The 14,168-nt window shown below is 48.9% G+C and overlaps 2 pseudogenes across 1 annotated transcript; both read right to left on the minus strand.

The window, feature by feature from the left end:
- Nucleotides 1-2,574: 2,574 nt before the first annotated feature.
- On the minus strand, nucleotides 2,575-3,117 carry LOC110258673 (annotated as a pseudogene). The gene is made up of 2 exons (XR_002341216.1): nucleotides 2,989-3,117; nucleotides 2,575-2,900 (listed from the first exon to the last, which is right to left on the minus strand). The product of XR_002341216.1 is annotated as an immunoglobulin heavy variable 3-23-like (transcript).
- A 5,097-nt stretch (nucleotides 3,118-8,214) lies between these two features.
- LOC110258672 lies at nucleotides 8,215-9,378 on the minus strand (annotated as a pseudogene).
- Nucleotides 9,379-14,168: the final 4,790 nt, after the last annotated feature.

Below are 14,168 nucleotides of genomic sequence, written 5' to 3' on the forward strand. Positions count from 1 at the left end.
GACTACTGTGCATGTGAAATTGAAATGCGAAGTTCTGGATTTCAGTGGTGGCAGCAGGGTTCTTCGTCTTTAGGGGAAGTAACAACAAGCAGTGGAGAATCAGTGGATTACACAGGTCATACTTCACTCAGATCAGAGATGTCATAACTTAGGGTCATTACACAGAAAACATAGGGATAGGCAGTAGGCACATGGAAAAATGCTCCACATCGCTAATTATTAGGGAAATGCAAGTCAACACTTGATGAGGTACCGCCTCACATGGATCAGAATGGCCATTATTTCTACGTCTACAAAGAGCAAATGCTGGAGAGGACATGGAGAAAAGGCAACCCTCCTGACTGTGGTGGGAATGTAACCTGGTACAACCGCTGTGGAACACAGGATGGAAGGTCTTCCAAAAACTCCACAGAGAACTGCCATGGGATCCAGCAATCACTCCTGCACAATAAGTCTACAAACTTTTCAAAAAAACCAAACAAACAAGCAAACGCATGCACAGTTATATGTTTTGCAGCCCTATTCACAATAACAGAGGCGTGGAAACAACCTAAATGTCCCTTGACAGAGGAAGAGACAGTTTAAGTCGATTGGGAACTTATGCACGATGGAATCCCACTGAGGGTGTAGAAGGAGGAAATGATGCCATTTGCTGCAACCTTGACGCAATGTTGGAGATTCTCCGCCTAAGCGACGTGAGTCACAAAGAGAAGGACAAATACCACACATCACTTATATGTGGAACCTGATACACACACAGATGAAACTGTCTAGAGAGGGACACCGAGTCACACGCACGGAGAGCAGACCTGGGGTTGCCAAGGTTCAGAGGGAGGGCGCGGGATGGCCTGGAAGTTTGGGTTAGTAGACGTCAAGGACCGCGTGAGAATGAATGAGCCGGGAGGTCCTGATGTCTTGCCCAGGGAAGAACATCCAGCCACTGTGTGAAAACACGATTGAAGAGCATATGAGAAACAGAAATAGACAGTTTACAGCAGCATTGATAGAACATGGACAATCAATGATACTATGCAACTAAAGGAAAGAAGACATGCATCCTTTGAGTGCCCAGTGAGGGAAGACCCTGAGCAGAGGGTGGGTGTGGGCAGTACGGCGGAAGGAATCGGTGTGGCTTATAGAGGCCCCTAGGCCCGAATTCCCGAATCTGCTGACCCTCCAGATGGAGCAGGTGCACCTTCCCAGGGGAGGTCTGATTCTTCCTTCAGGGACACAGAGGAGGTCAGATGGTTCCTCTCTGTGTTGGGTTTCTCTTAACTTTAACTCAGAGTAATCAACTGCCATGGAGACACATATATGGGAGGCTCACGTGTTATGTTGTTTTTCTATCTGCACACACACATGTGGGGTAGGTCTAGGTGTACCTGCCTTTGAAGGAGGTAGAGCTACCTCTGAAGCCTGCACGTGGAATGCAGCAGAGCTGTGGAGCCTACATCAGGGAACAGAGAACTCTTGCTGTTAGGCTTGTTTTGTTTATTTTACTTTAAAGCATAGTTGATTTACAGTGTTGTGCCAACTTCTTCTGTAAAGCGATCCAGATATACTTATATTTACATTCTTTTCTCATATTCTCTTCTTCATATTTTTCCCAAGAGATTGGATGTAGTTCCACATGCTACATTGGTAATTAAGGCCTGTGCTTCCAAAACTGGACCTGCTCCCCACCCCTCACAGGAATTCCTGGAGAGAGTTGGCAATGGCTAGTGAGGTTGCAGTGATTGCTTCCTGGAATGAGAGCAGGGGTGTATCTCTTGCTGCCTAGTGCTCACCTCGGACTGTGTGGTGAAGGCGGGATCCTGCCCATTGGTTTACAGCACTTGCAGAAAATCCACATGTTATCATCTGCCTGAGTGTAAACGTTCCCGACCAATTATCTACGTGTTGATTGAGATAATTTTCATGGTTCCTATTTGTCACCATGTCACCCACAGAGCAGAACAGGATGCAGGCTTCACCTCCGTCGAAGGAGAGTGTATTGGACCTGGAAGCAAGAGCCGAGAAAGGACACTCCACCCACGTCCTCTCTACCTGGCATCATTCCTGGGGGCCCGTGAGGGTCCTGGTGTGATACCCTGCTTTTAGGCTCTGCATGCATCAGAATTACAGGAAAGCAAGGGCCACGACCCTGGCAGTGTCTGCCAACCTAACAGCAAGCAAGGACTGAGATTCCAAAGGAGGAAGCAAGTCTATGATTCCCTCTGCTTAAAGCCAGTGTGGTATGTCTGAACCTGCTCGATTTTTTCAATATTTGGACGAGAACAATCAGGTTGAAATCGTAAATTACTCTCTGTCTATGTGCATGACATGAAACTTTCTCTTCCTGTCTCAGAGGGCTTTTGTGTTGCAGAGCCTGTAGTGTAAGCACAGAATCATGTGTCCAAAGAGGATCCCCAGGGAGATGCTACATGGAGAGGCAGCCCCAGACCCTGGCAGGAAACCAGCCTTCCAACTCCCTCTGCACCTGCTCCTGGGCAGAAACATACACATAGTGGTTGTGGGTCCTGAGTGCCCCCTGCAGCCCAGACCCTGTGTCTTGCAAGGAGGTTTTGTCTGGGCTCAGACTGCTTTCCCCTCACTGTGCCTTGCACAGTAATAGCGGGCCGTGTCTTCGGTTCTCAGGCTGTTCATTTGCAGATAGGCCGTGTTCTGGGAGTTGTCTTTGGAGATGGTGAATCGGCCCTTCACAGAGTCTGCGTAGTAGGTGCTACTACCACTACTATAAATACCTGCCAGCCACTCCAGCCCCTTCCCTGGAGCCTGGCGGACCCAGCTCATGCATAACTACTGAAGGTGAATCCAGAGCCGACACAGGAGAGTCTGAGACCCCCCAGGCTGCACCAGGCCTCCTCCAGACTCCACCAGCTTCTCCTCACCCTGGACACCTGCAAACACAAAGACATCCTGGTCAGAAAACTGTCACACGCACACTGAGGTGCCCTCCAATCCTCTTTTTTCTCCCCCAGGATTTACCTTGTAAGAGAGCAAACAAGACCACCCAGTTCAGCCGAAACTCCATGGCGGGTGGTCTGTGTTCTTTCCGGATCACAGAACGGGATCCTGGGGCTGGGCTCCTTGCCAGAGCTGCAGGGTCCTGGCAGGGCTGGTTTTATCTGCTGAGGGAGGAACCTATTTGCATGGCCTCCTAGTATATAAGCGGTTATGGCATCGCATGGCCTTAAAGTGGCAGGTGCCCAAGGCAGGCATGAGGGTCCTGATGCTGGTCGGTTGGATGGCCTCTACGAAGATGTCTCTTCATTGCATCAGTTTCGTCACGGTAGACACCTGTCACTCGTGGCCATTCTGATTTCTACCGTGGCACACAAACCGCTGACGGAGAAGTCATTGTTTTCCCCACATTCAGGAAAGAACTCACCCAGGGGCGTAGCGTTCTGTGGCGTCTCCAAGGACACACACGTGCTGGGACTCCCTCCTTGTGTCTGCACTTGTGCTCCTCCTGCTGGACCCACCTGTCCCTGAAGCAACTGCAGGACAGAGTGGACACACTGCAGGGGGCAGATCCCCTTCCATCTAAAGCACACGATGGTATTGTTCCCCCGTCGTATTTACCTTGGGATGTATCGTTAGGGTTCATGGGAGTTTCTCATATATCTCTAGTGTCTATTTTGGATTTATGGGTTTCCTTTATACACATGCTCTGGCATGGGTCCTCTGGAGTATTCGGCAGTTCTGTGCTTCATTCTTAAGTAACCTCCCTACTGTTCTCCATAGTGGTTGCATGTTCCCAAATGCCTATACTGAAGCAAAAATCATTCTGAAAAATGGGTAAAATTGTGTGCCTGGAAAGTTAAATACATACTTCTAAAAATCCAGTGTTCAATCAGGATATCAAAAGGAAAATAAACTACCTCAAGGAAAATGGCAATGAAAACACAGCCTTTCCAAATCTATGGAATGCCTCCAAAGGAGTTATTACAGGGACGTTGATGGCTATGCAGCCTAAGCTATCACCTAAAGGAATTAGGGAAAAAAAAAAAAAAATCCCTGGAACGTTAGCAGAAGGATGGTCATCATATGGACCTGAGAAGAATTCTATGAAATAGACTTAAAAAATAGACAAAAACGGATTCTCATATATATATATATATATATATATATATATATATATATAAATGGGTCACTTGCTGTACAACTGAAATTAACAGAATATTTTATAGCAACTATAATAAATTATGTTAAAAGAAGAAACAGAATCAGACCAGGACATGGTACTTTGAAAGGGTAAATCAAATTGCCAAGCATCAGGACAGAATTATCAACAAGATCTGAGAGAGAAACTATATACACAAAAGAAGAAATGAGAAAGGAAATTTTTTTTTTTAATTTGCTTTTTTTAATAATTTTTTTTAATTTTCCCACTGTACAGCAAGGGGGTCAGGTGAGAAAGGAAAAATCTTAATGGATGCTGCAGAAACACCAAAAATCCCACGAGAACACCATGAACAATGACAGGCCCATAAATTTGACATCCGAGACGAAATGGACAAGTTTCTAGGAACTTACAGCCCAGCCAAACTGACTTAAGGAGAAATACATACTTTGACCAGAACTATCACCCGAAATGGAAGTGCATATGTAATGAAATCACTCCCGACAAATATTCTCAACAAAGTTTAGCCAAACAAACCCAACAATACATAAGACAAAAGCAGACTCCATGGCCAAATGGGCCTCATATCAAGTTTGCGAGGATCTTCAACATACGCAAATCAACCTATGTTCTACCCACATTAAGAGAAGTGCCAAACCACTTGATCACCTTAATAGATGCAGAAAGGGCATTAGACAAAGTCCAACATCCATTCATGATGAAAGCTCTCACCAAAGTGGGTATAGAGGGAATATTCCTTCGCATAATCGAAGCCCTTTATGACAACCCACAGCCAGTACAACCCTCAATGGAGCAAAGCTGAAAGCCTTCCTGCTAAAATCTGGAACAAGACAGGGATGTTCTTGTCACTCAACACAGCCCTGGCGGTCCTGCCACAGCAATCAGAGAAGCAAACGAAGTAAAAGGCGTCCACATAGGAGGAGGAGGAGAGATGAAACCGCCACTGCATGCAGATGGCATGCATATGTGTATATGGATGGAAAACACTAAGGCCTCAGCCAAAAAATTACTAGAACTGATCACCAAATTCAGCAAAGTAGCAGGATGCAAGATTCACATTCAGAAATCAGTCACATTTCTGTCTACGCACAATGAACTTTAGAGAAGGAATGCAAAGGCACAATACCTTTTAAAATGGCACCCCCAAAATGCAAACACCTGGGAATACACCTGACCAAGGGGGCAGAGGACCTGTATGCCGAGAGCTATAAAACTTTCATCAAGAAAGGAAAGAAGACGGAAAGAAAGGGAAAGATAGTCCATGCTCCTGGGTTGGAAAAATTAATGCTGTGAAAATGGCCATACCTCCCAAAGCGATCTGCAGGTTCAACACAATCCCTATCTAATTACCCATGACATTTTTCACAGAAGTGCAACAAACTATCCAAACATTTCTATGGAGCCACCAAAGACCCAGAATTGCCAACGCAATCCTGAGGAACACAAACCAAGCAGGAGGCATCACTCTCCCAGACCTCAGGCAATATCACAAAGCCTCAGTCATCAGGACCGTGTGGTACTGGTACCAAAACCGACAGACAGACCACGGGATCAGAAGAGAGAACCTGGAAGCAAGCCCCGACACCTATGGTCACTTAATCTTTGCCAAAGGAGGCAAGGACAGAAAAATGGGAAAAGACTGTCTTTCAGCAAGAAGTGCTGGGAAACCTGGGCAGCTGCATGGAAAGCAGAACACCCCGCACACCATGCACAGATATAAACTCAACGTGGCTGAGAGACTTCGTGTGAGACAAGACACCATCAAAGTCCTGGAAGGGAACATAGGCAGAACATTCTCTGACATCAACCTTACCAATGTTTTCTCAGGTCAGTCTCCCAAGCAACAGAAGAGCGATGGGACCTCATCAAACTGACAAGCTTTTGCTCAGCAAAGAAAAGGAGAAAGAAAAGAGTTACAGAATGGGAGAAAGTAGTTTCAAATGATGCAACTGACAAGGGCTTAATCTCTAAAATATACACACAGCTTATGCAGCTCAACAGCCAAAAAGCCAGCAACCCAATGGAAAAATGGGCAAAAGACTGAATAGACATTTCTCCAAGGAAGATACACAGATGGCCAACAAGCTCATGAAACAATGCTGACCATCCCTGATTATTAGCGAAATGCAAATCAGAATTACCCTGAGATACCACCTCACACCAGCCAGAAAGGCCATCGTTAACACGTCCACACATAACAAGTGCTGGAGGGGTGTGGAGAAAAGGGAACCCTCCTGCACTGTTGGTGGGAACGTAAGCTGGTACAACCACTATGGAGAACAGTGTGGAGATACCAGAAAACTATACATAGAACTTCCATACCCAATCAATCCACTCTTGGGCATATATCCGGACAAAACTTTCCTTGAAAAAGACACACACCCCACATGTTCATTGCAGCACTATTCACAACGGCCAAGACGTGGAAGCAACCCAAATGTCCATCAACAGACAATTGGATCAGGAAGATGTGGTATATACCCACAATGGAATACGACTCAGCCATAAAAAAGAACAGAACCATGCCATTTGCAGCCGCATGGATGGAATTGGAGACCCTCATCCTGAGTGAAGTAAGTGAGACAGAGAAAGACCAGTACCATATGATGTCGCTTATATCTGGAATCTAGCAGACAGAATGAACGATCCCACAGAAAAGAAAATCATGGACTTGGAGAAGAGACTTGCGTTTGCCAAGAGGGAGTGGGAGGGTTTGAGAGCTTGGGGTTAATAGATGCAGACTATTGCCTTTGGAATGGAGTAGCAATGAGATCCTGCTGTGTCACATTGGACACTGTGTCTAGTCACAAGATGGAGCAAGAGAATGTGAGAAAAAAAGAATGTATCCATGTATGCGTAGCTGGGTCACCATGCTGTATGACAGAGGAAAAAATAATGCATTGGGAAATAAAAACTAAATGGAACTAAACTAAAGTAATTATTTCTACTAAAAAAGGAATTGGTTTGCTGACAGAGGCCTCTAGGCCGGAATTCCCGAATCTGTTGACCCTCCAGATGCAGCAGGTGCACCTGCCCAGGGGAGGTTTGATTCTTCCTTCAGGGACACAGAGGGGTCAGAAGGACGCTCTGCGTTGGATGCTCTTTAAGTAACTTTAACTCAGAGGAATCAACGCGCCATGGAGACACATATATGGGAGGCTCACGTGTTATGTTGTTTTTCTCTCTGCACACAGACATGTGGCGTAGGTCTAGGTGTACCTGCCCTTGAAGGAGGTAGCTCTATGCTCTGCAGCCTGCACGTGGAATGCAGCAGAGCGGTGGAGGCTACGTCAGGGAACAGAGAACTCTTGCTGTTTTGCTTGTCTTTATGTTTGTTTTACATTAAAGCATAGTGATTTACAGTGTTGTGCCAACTTCTTCTGTGTAGAGCAATCCAGATATACTTATGTACATTCTTCTTCCATATTCTCTTCTTCATAATTTATCCCAAGAGATTGGATGTAGTTCCCAAGTCTATACTTTGCTAACAGGGCCTGTGGTTTCTTTCCCTTCCTTTTTTTTTCCCTTTTTTTGTCTCTTTGCCATTTCGTGGGCCATTCTTGTGGCATATGGGGGTTCCCAGGCTAGGGGTCTAATCAGAGCTGTAGCCGCCGGCCTCCACCAGAGCCAGAGCAACGCAGGATGGGAGCCACGTCTGTGACCTATACCACAGCGCACAGCAACTCCGGACCCTTAACACAATGAGGAAGGCCAGGGATCGAACCCGCAACCTCATGGTTGCTAGTCAGATTTGTTAATCACTGTACCACGACGGGAACTCCCAGGCTGAGCTTTCAAAACTGGACCTGCTCCCCACCCCTCACAGGAATTCCTGGAGAGAGTTGGCAATGGCTAGTGAGGTTGCAGTGATGGCTTCCTGGAATGAGAGAGCAGGGGTGTATCTCTTGCTGCCTAGTGCTCACCTCGGACTGTGTGGTGAAGGCGGGATCCTGCCCATTGGTTTACAGCACTTGCAGAAAATCCACATGTTATCATCTGCCTGAGTGTAAACGTTCCCGACCAATTATCTACGTGTTGATTGAGATAATTTTCATGGTTCCTATTTGTCACCATGTCACCCACAGAGCAGAACAGGATGCAGGCTTCACCTCGTCGAAGGAGAGTGTATTGGACCTGGAAGCAAGAGCCGAAAGGACACTCCACCCAGTTCCCTCTACCTGGCATCATTCCTGGGGCCCGTGAGGGTCCTGGTGTGATACCCTGCTTTTAGGCTCTGCATGCATCAGAATTACAGGAAAGCAAGGAGCCACGACCCTGGCAGTGTCTGCCAACCTAACAGCAAGCAAGGACTGAGATTCCAAAGGAGGAAGCAAGTCTATGATTCCCTCTGCTTAAAGCCAGTGTGGTATGTCTGAACCTGCTCGATTTTTTTCAATATTTGGACGAGAACAATCAGGAATTGAAATTATAACATACTCCATGTCTATTGTGCATGACACGATAGTGTTTCTTCCTGTCTCAGAGGGCCTTTGTGTTGCAGAGCCTGTAGTGTAAGCACAGAATCATGTGTCCAAAGAGGATCCCCAGGGAGATGCTACATGGAGAGGCAGCCCCAGACCCTGGCAGGAAACCAGCCCTTCACCTCCCTCTGCACCTGCTCCTGGGCATGAAACACACACACAGTGATTGTGGGTCTGAGCGCCCCCTGCAGCCCAGACCCTGTGTCCCTGAGGGAGGTTTGTGTCTCGGCTGACATGCCTTCCCCTCACTGTGCCTCTTGCACAGTAATAGCGGGCCGTGTCTTCGGTTCTCAGGCTGTTCATTTGCAGATAGGCCGTGTTCTGGGAGTTGTCTCTGGAGATGGTGAATCGGCCCTTCACAGAGTCTGCGTAGTAGGTGCTACCACTATAACTACCACTACCAATGATGCCAGCGACTCCAGCCCCTTCCCTGGAGCCTGGCGGACCCAGCCTATGGATAACTACTGAAGGTGAATCCAGAGCCGACACAGGAGAGTCTCAGAGACCCCCCAGGCTGCACCAGGCCTCCTCCAGACTCCACCAGCTTCTCCTCACCCTGGACACCTGCAAACACAAAGACATCCTGGTCAGAAAACTGTCACACGCACACTGAGGTGCCCTCAATCCTCTTTTTACTCCCCCTCCAGGATTTACCTTGTAAGAGAGCAAACAAGACCACCCAGTTCAGCCGAAACTCCATGGCGGGTGGTCTGTGTTCTTTCCGGATCACAGAACGGGTCCTGGGGCTGGGCTCCTTGCCAGAGCTGCAGGGTCCTGGCAGGGCTGGTTTTATCTGCTGAGGGAGGAACCTATTTGCATGGCCTCCTAGTATATAAGCAGTTATTTCATCGAATGACCCCGAAAAGGCCCTTCCCAAGAGAAGGTGTGCGTGTCTTGCCGTTGGTTGTGCTGAGAGCCTTTAGGGAAATATGTTTTCGTTATGTCACTTTCTTCACAGGAAGCACATATGCACATGTGCTATGCTGATTGCACACTTGCACAGGCCCCTCTGGTGTAGAAGTCGTTGTGTTCCTCTTACTCGAGGGGTTAACTTCAACTGGGCACGTAGAGGGTGTGCGGAGGGTCCGGGGACACACACGTGCTGGGAGTCCCTCCTCGGGTCGGCACTCGAGGTCTTCCTGCTGAACACTCCGCTGCCCTGGGCAGTTCCAGGACAGAGTGCCAGATCCCTTAACTAACACTGCGTGAGGCCTGGGTATCAAGGAACCGGGCAAACTCGGGGTGGCTTGGGGCCCACCGTCCGCCCAGATTCGTTTCCAACTGCCGGCCCAAGATGGCAACCTCGCTGACTACATTTCCCAGATCTTACCAGGTCCACCGAAGGAGCAGGATTCTGTTTGGCCAAAGACAACCTATCTTCCGTTGCCACTTTGTGTGTTTTTAATCTCAGTACTTGGTACCCCCAGACCTGCTGGGTACCCTCATTCTAAGTGTTCTTCACGCCCACCATCTCTGGACCCTGGAGAGGCCCTTGGTGGTCGTGATTTGTGTCCCTTAGGTGACGACCGAATCGGACCCTGACCGGCTTCTGCCGCCATCTTCACAGAAAGCAAAAACGGTCTTCAGAATGTGTGCAGACGCTGCATTGACGCGTCGCAATAGGCCTGCCGTGTGAATCAGAAAACCTGGACGAAAGGCTCACGACTGAAAGCGACTAAAGGATTCACTGGACGGATGTAACCAGCGTTGGACGGTGGTCTGTCGCCATGGGACACCTCTCAGGCGCTGTCCTGACGGAGGCACGTCACTGGAGAAGCTCAGCATGGAGTGACGGCCAGGCTTGGTTCGTTGCTCTCAGAAATAGTAGGTTCTTGTGTTTAAATCATTTATTTACCAAGGGCGTTTAAAGTTTATTCATACGATCATCTTTTCAGATTTCAAAGGACATGGGGATTGCAAAGTGGGTTTTACCTTGCCTCTTCCGAAGCGTTTACACCTTTCGAGGGTGTGGATAAATTAATACGCAAGTCATTTGGGTCTATAAGGTAAGTACAGATGTTCCTTTGCAGCAAATTCGATTATGTCTAAATTATCGTAACTGGCTACCTAATTTGTGGGAAGAGTTCCAGTGGAGCAGAGCTGCGAGTACGAATGTATCCCAAATGCATGTGCTGACACCAAATCTACAGATTTCCCCAAAGGCACAGGTGAGTTTCTCATCAGTCCGTGTTCCCAGCATTTGTTTAGGAGGTTCTGCTTCCTAAATTCTATACACATATTAGAACTTCTAATTTTGGCAATATGAGATACAAAGAAATTGGTTTTCTGTGCTGTGATTCAACAGCTGGACTCTGAGAGTCCAACATCAAGATTCTGGGAGGTGTGGTTCCTGGAGCAGAAAGCTTCCTGATGGGCAGTTTTCCCCTGTAACCTCCTCTGTTTGGGGGGAGGGCAGGGGGCTTTGAACAAGAGCTGAGTTCCACTAAGGGGGCCCCACCCCAACAGCCTAAGCCCTCCCCAAAGCCCCACCTTTGAAGTTCAGCATGTTGGGCACTGGGTTTCGACGTGTGTATTTTGGGAACACAACCCTTAAACTGATCACAGGAACCAAGGAGTCACGTCATAATTCTAACACAGTTGGAGGCTCCCCCTGGGGTGTCCCTAAACTGAAGGATACTCGTGGATACCCCAGAAGCTCTGATCCTCGAAAGCAAAGTGCTGATGTAAACCTTCAGAACCAGCCGATGACCTGGAGTGTGGCCCCTGAGCAGCCAAACTTTGACATGGAATCTACATCCTACAATTTTTATGTCACTGGTCAGAGTTATTATCATATACATTAAGAATCGATAAATATTCCTAAGGCCACAGGTGTCTTTCAATCCATAATGGCCACTCACCCCTCTTTGAATTCATTGTGTGCAGGTCCTTATGCAGAACAAATGGTCACCTTCTTTCACATTTGGCACCTGATGGGTTCTGGCTCGTTCTTCCTCGCCCGTGCTGTTCAGCAGGAAATCGGAGAAAACCCCGAGTCCTCACCCCATTGTGCGCTGGGAGACGGATCCACATGAGCTGTTCGGGAGCAGGACCCTCGCCCCTCCCCCTGAAGCACAGTGAGCCCCTGATCCAGGGTCTTCCTGTCCTGTCCAGCCTCACAGTTGCTGGATGGCCTCCCTGTCCAAACAGCCCCTGAAACTTGGCTACACGCCGTGGCTCTTGAATTCTCCACCCGCTGGCGTGGGGGTCCTTGCCTTGCACGAGGAACTAGCAGGGGGCGTGAGAGAGGGTCCGGTGAATCAGGGCCACAAGGGGAGTTGAGCTCTTGCTTTGGATAAGTGCCGCTGATGTTGGATGTCAGCAAGTACTGTCTGCTGCTCCTGCCGAGAGCATGGCTGAGCCAACCAGCCTCTTCTGTAGGTTCATCTGACTGATAGGAGCGATTGTCACTACGACGAAGAGGAGGGGAAAGAAACACGTCACGCCCCCTACCTTTCAAGCGTGGGAGCATATTCCCCCCTTCCAACAGTCCTTTCTCCGTCAGAGCCTGGAGTCCACAGGGTTCCCTTGGGGAGATGCCGCATGGAGAGGAAGCCCCAGACCCTGGCGGGAATCCCGCCCTTCACCTGCCTCTGCACCTGCTCCTGGGCTGAAACACACATTGTGGGTCCTGAGCGCCCCCTGCAGCCCAGACCCTGTGTCCCTGCAGGGAGGTTTTTGCCTGGGCTCAAACTCCCTGCCCCTCAGTGTCACTGGAAAAGCCACACGAGGCTGAGTCCTTGACTCCCAGAAGTTCAGTTGCAGGTCCAGCATGTTCTTGGAGTCGTCTCTGCAGAAGGTGAACCGGCCCTTCACAGAGTCTGCATCGTGTGTGTGATCATGATTACAGGTCCGTGAGACCTACTGCAGTCCCTTCCCTGGAGCCTGGAGGACCCCGCTCAGGTAGGAGCTACCCAAGCTGCATCCACAAGCTGCACAGGAGAGTCCCAGAGGCCCCCAGGCCTCCCCAGACTCCACCAGCTGCACCTCACGCTGGGTCCCTGTAAACACAAAGGCAGCCTGGTCAGGAACCTCTCGCACACCCACCGATGGCCGCTCACATTTCAGCATCTCCTGATCTCCAGAAATTTCCGTGTGGTCCATCCGCCAAACCGCCCAGCTGAGCCCAGACTCCATGGTGGGGGGTCTGTGTTCAGGCCTGATCACACAGTGGGAGCAGCTGGGCCTGCTGGGGCAGGGGCTCCTCTGCCAGGGCTGTGGGATCAGGGCAGGCTTGTTTTCCTCAGCAGAGGTGTGCCCCCTTTCTGTTGACCTCTTAGTATGTAAGATCTACTAAGAACGAAAGTATGTATGATGTACTCCGGGTTCAGAAAGACCAGTGAATGCCATTTGCTGCAGCACTGATGCACCTGGAGGGTCTCCTGCTAAGGGACGTGAGTCACAGAGAGAACGACACACACCATATACTCTCATTTGTGGAGTCTGATACATTCACAGATGAGACCATGTAGGGAGGAGAAACAGGCTCACGCACGCGGAGAGCAGCCCTGTGGTTGGCAAGGCGGGAGGGAGGGCGTGGGACGGACTGGAAGTTTGGGGTTAGTGGGTGTAAACAGTGACCTTGAGATGAATGAGCCGTGAGGTCCTGATGTGCTGCACAGGGAAGCACATGCAGCCAGTGTGTGAAAACACGATTGAAGAGCATATGAGAATCCGAAAAAGGTATGTATACATAATGCCAGTTTGGTGCAGAGCAGCATTGAGAGAACATGGACAATCAGATATCATAAAACTAAAGAAAGAAGACATGCATCCTTTGAGTGCCCAGTGAGGGAAGACCCTGAGCAGAGCGTGGGTGGGGGCAGTACGGCGGAAGGAATCAGTGTTGCTTACAGAGGCCTCTAGGCCCGAATTCCCGAATCTGCTGACCCTCCAGATGGAGCAGGTGCACCTTCCCAGGGGAGGTCTGATTCTTCCTTCAGGGACACAGAGGAGGTCAGATGGTTCCTCTCTGCGTTGGTTTTCTCTCATTCACTTTAACTCAGAATAATCAACTGCAATGGAACACATATATGGGTGGCTCATGTGTTATGTTGTTTTTCTATCTGCACACACACATGTGGGGTAGGTCTAGGTGTACCTGCCTTTGAAGGAGGTAGAGCTAAGCCCTGCAGCCTGCACATGGAATGCAGCAGAGCTGTGGAGCCTACATCAGGGAACAGAGAACTCTTGCTGTTAGGCTTGTCTTTTTTATATTACTCTAAAGCAGAGTTGATTTACAGTGTTGTGCCTTTTTTGCGGTAAAGTGATCCTTTGTACTTATATGTACATTCTTTTTCTCACATTATCTTCTTCATATTTATACCAAGAATTGGATGTAGCTCCCAAGCCTATACATTGTAACAGGGCCTGTGCTTCCAAAACTGGACCTGCTCCCACACCCTCACAGGAATTCCTGGGAGAGTTGGCAATGGCTAGTGAGGTTGCAGTGACTGCTTCCTGGAATGAGAGCAGGGGTGTTTCTTGCTGCCTAGTGCTCACCTCGGACTGTGTGGTGAAGGCGGGATCCTGCCCATTGG

This window comes from Sus scrofa, unplaced genomic scaffold (assembly GCF_000003025.6).
Source record: "Sus scrofa isolate TJ Tabasco breed Duroc unplaced genomic scaffold, Sscrofa11.1 Contig2713, whole genome shotgun sequence".
NCBI lineage: Eukaryota > Metazoa > Chordata > Mammalia > Artiodactyla > Suidae > Sus > Sus scrofa.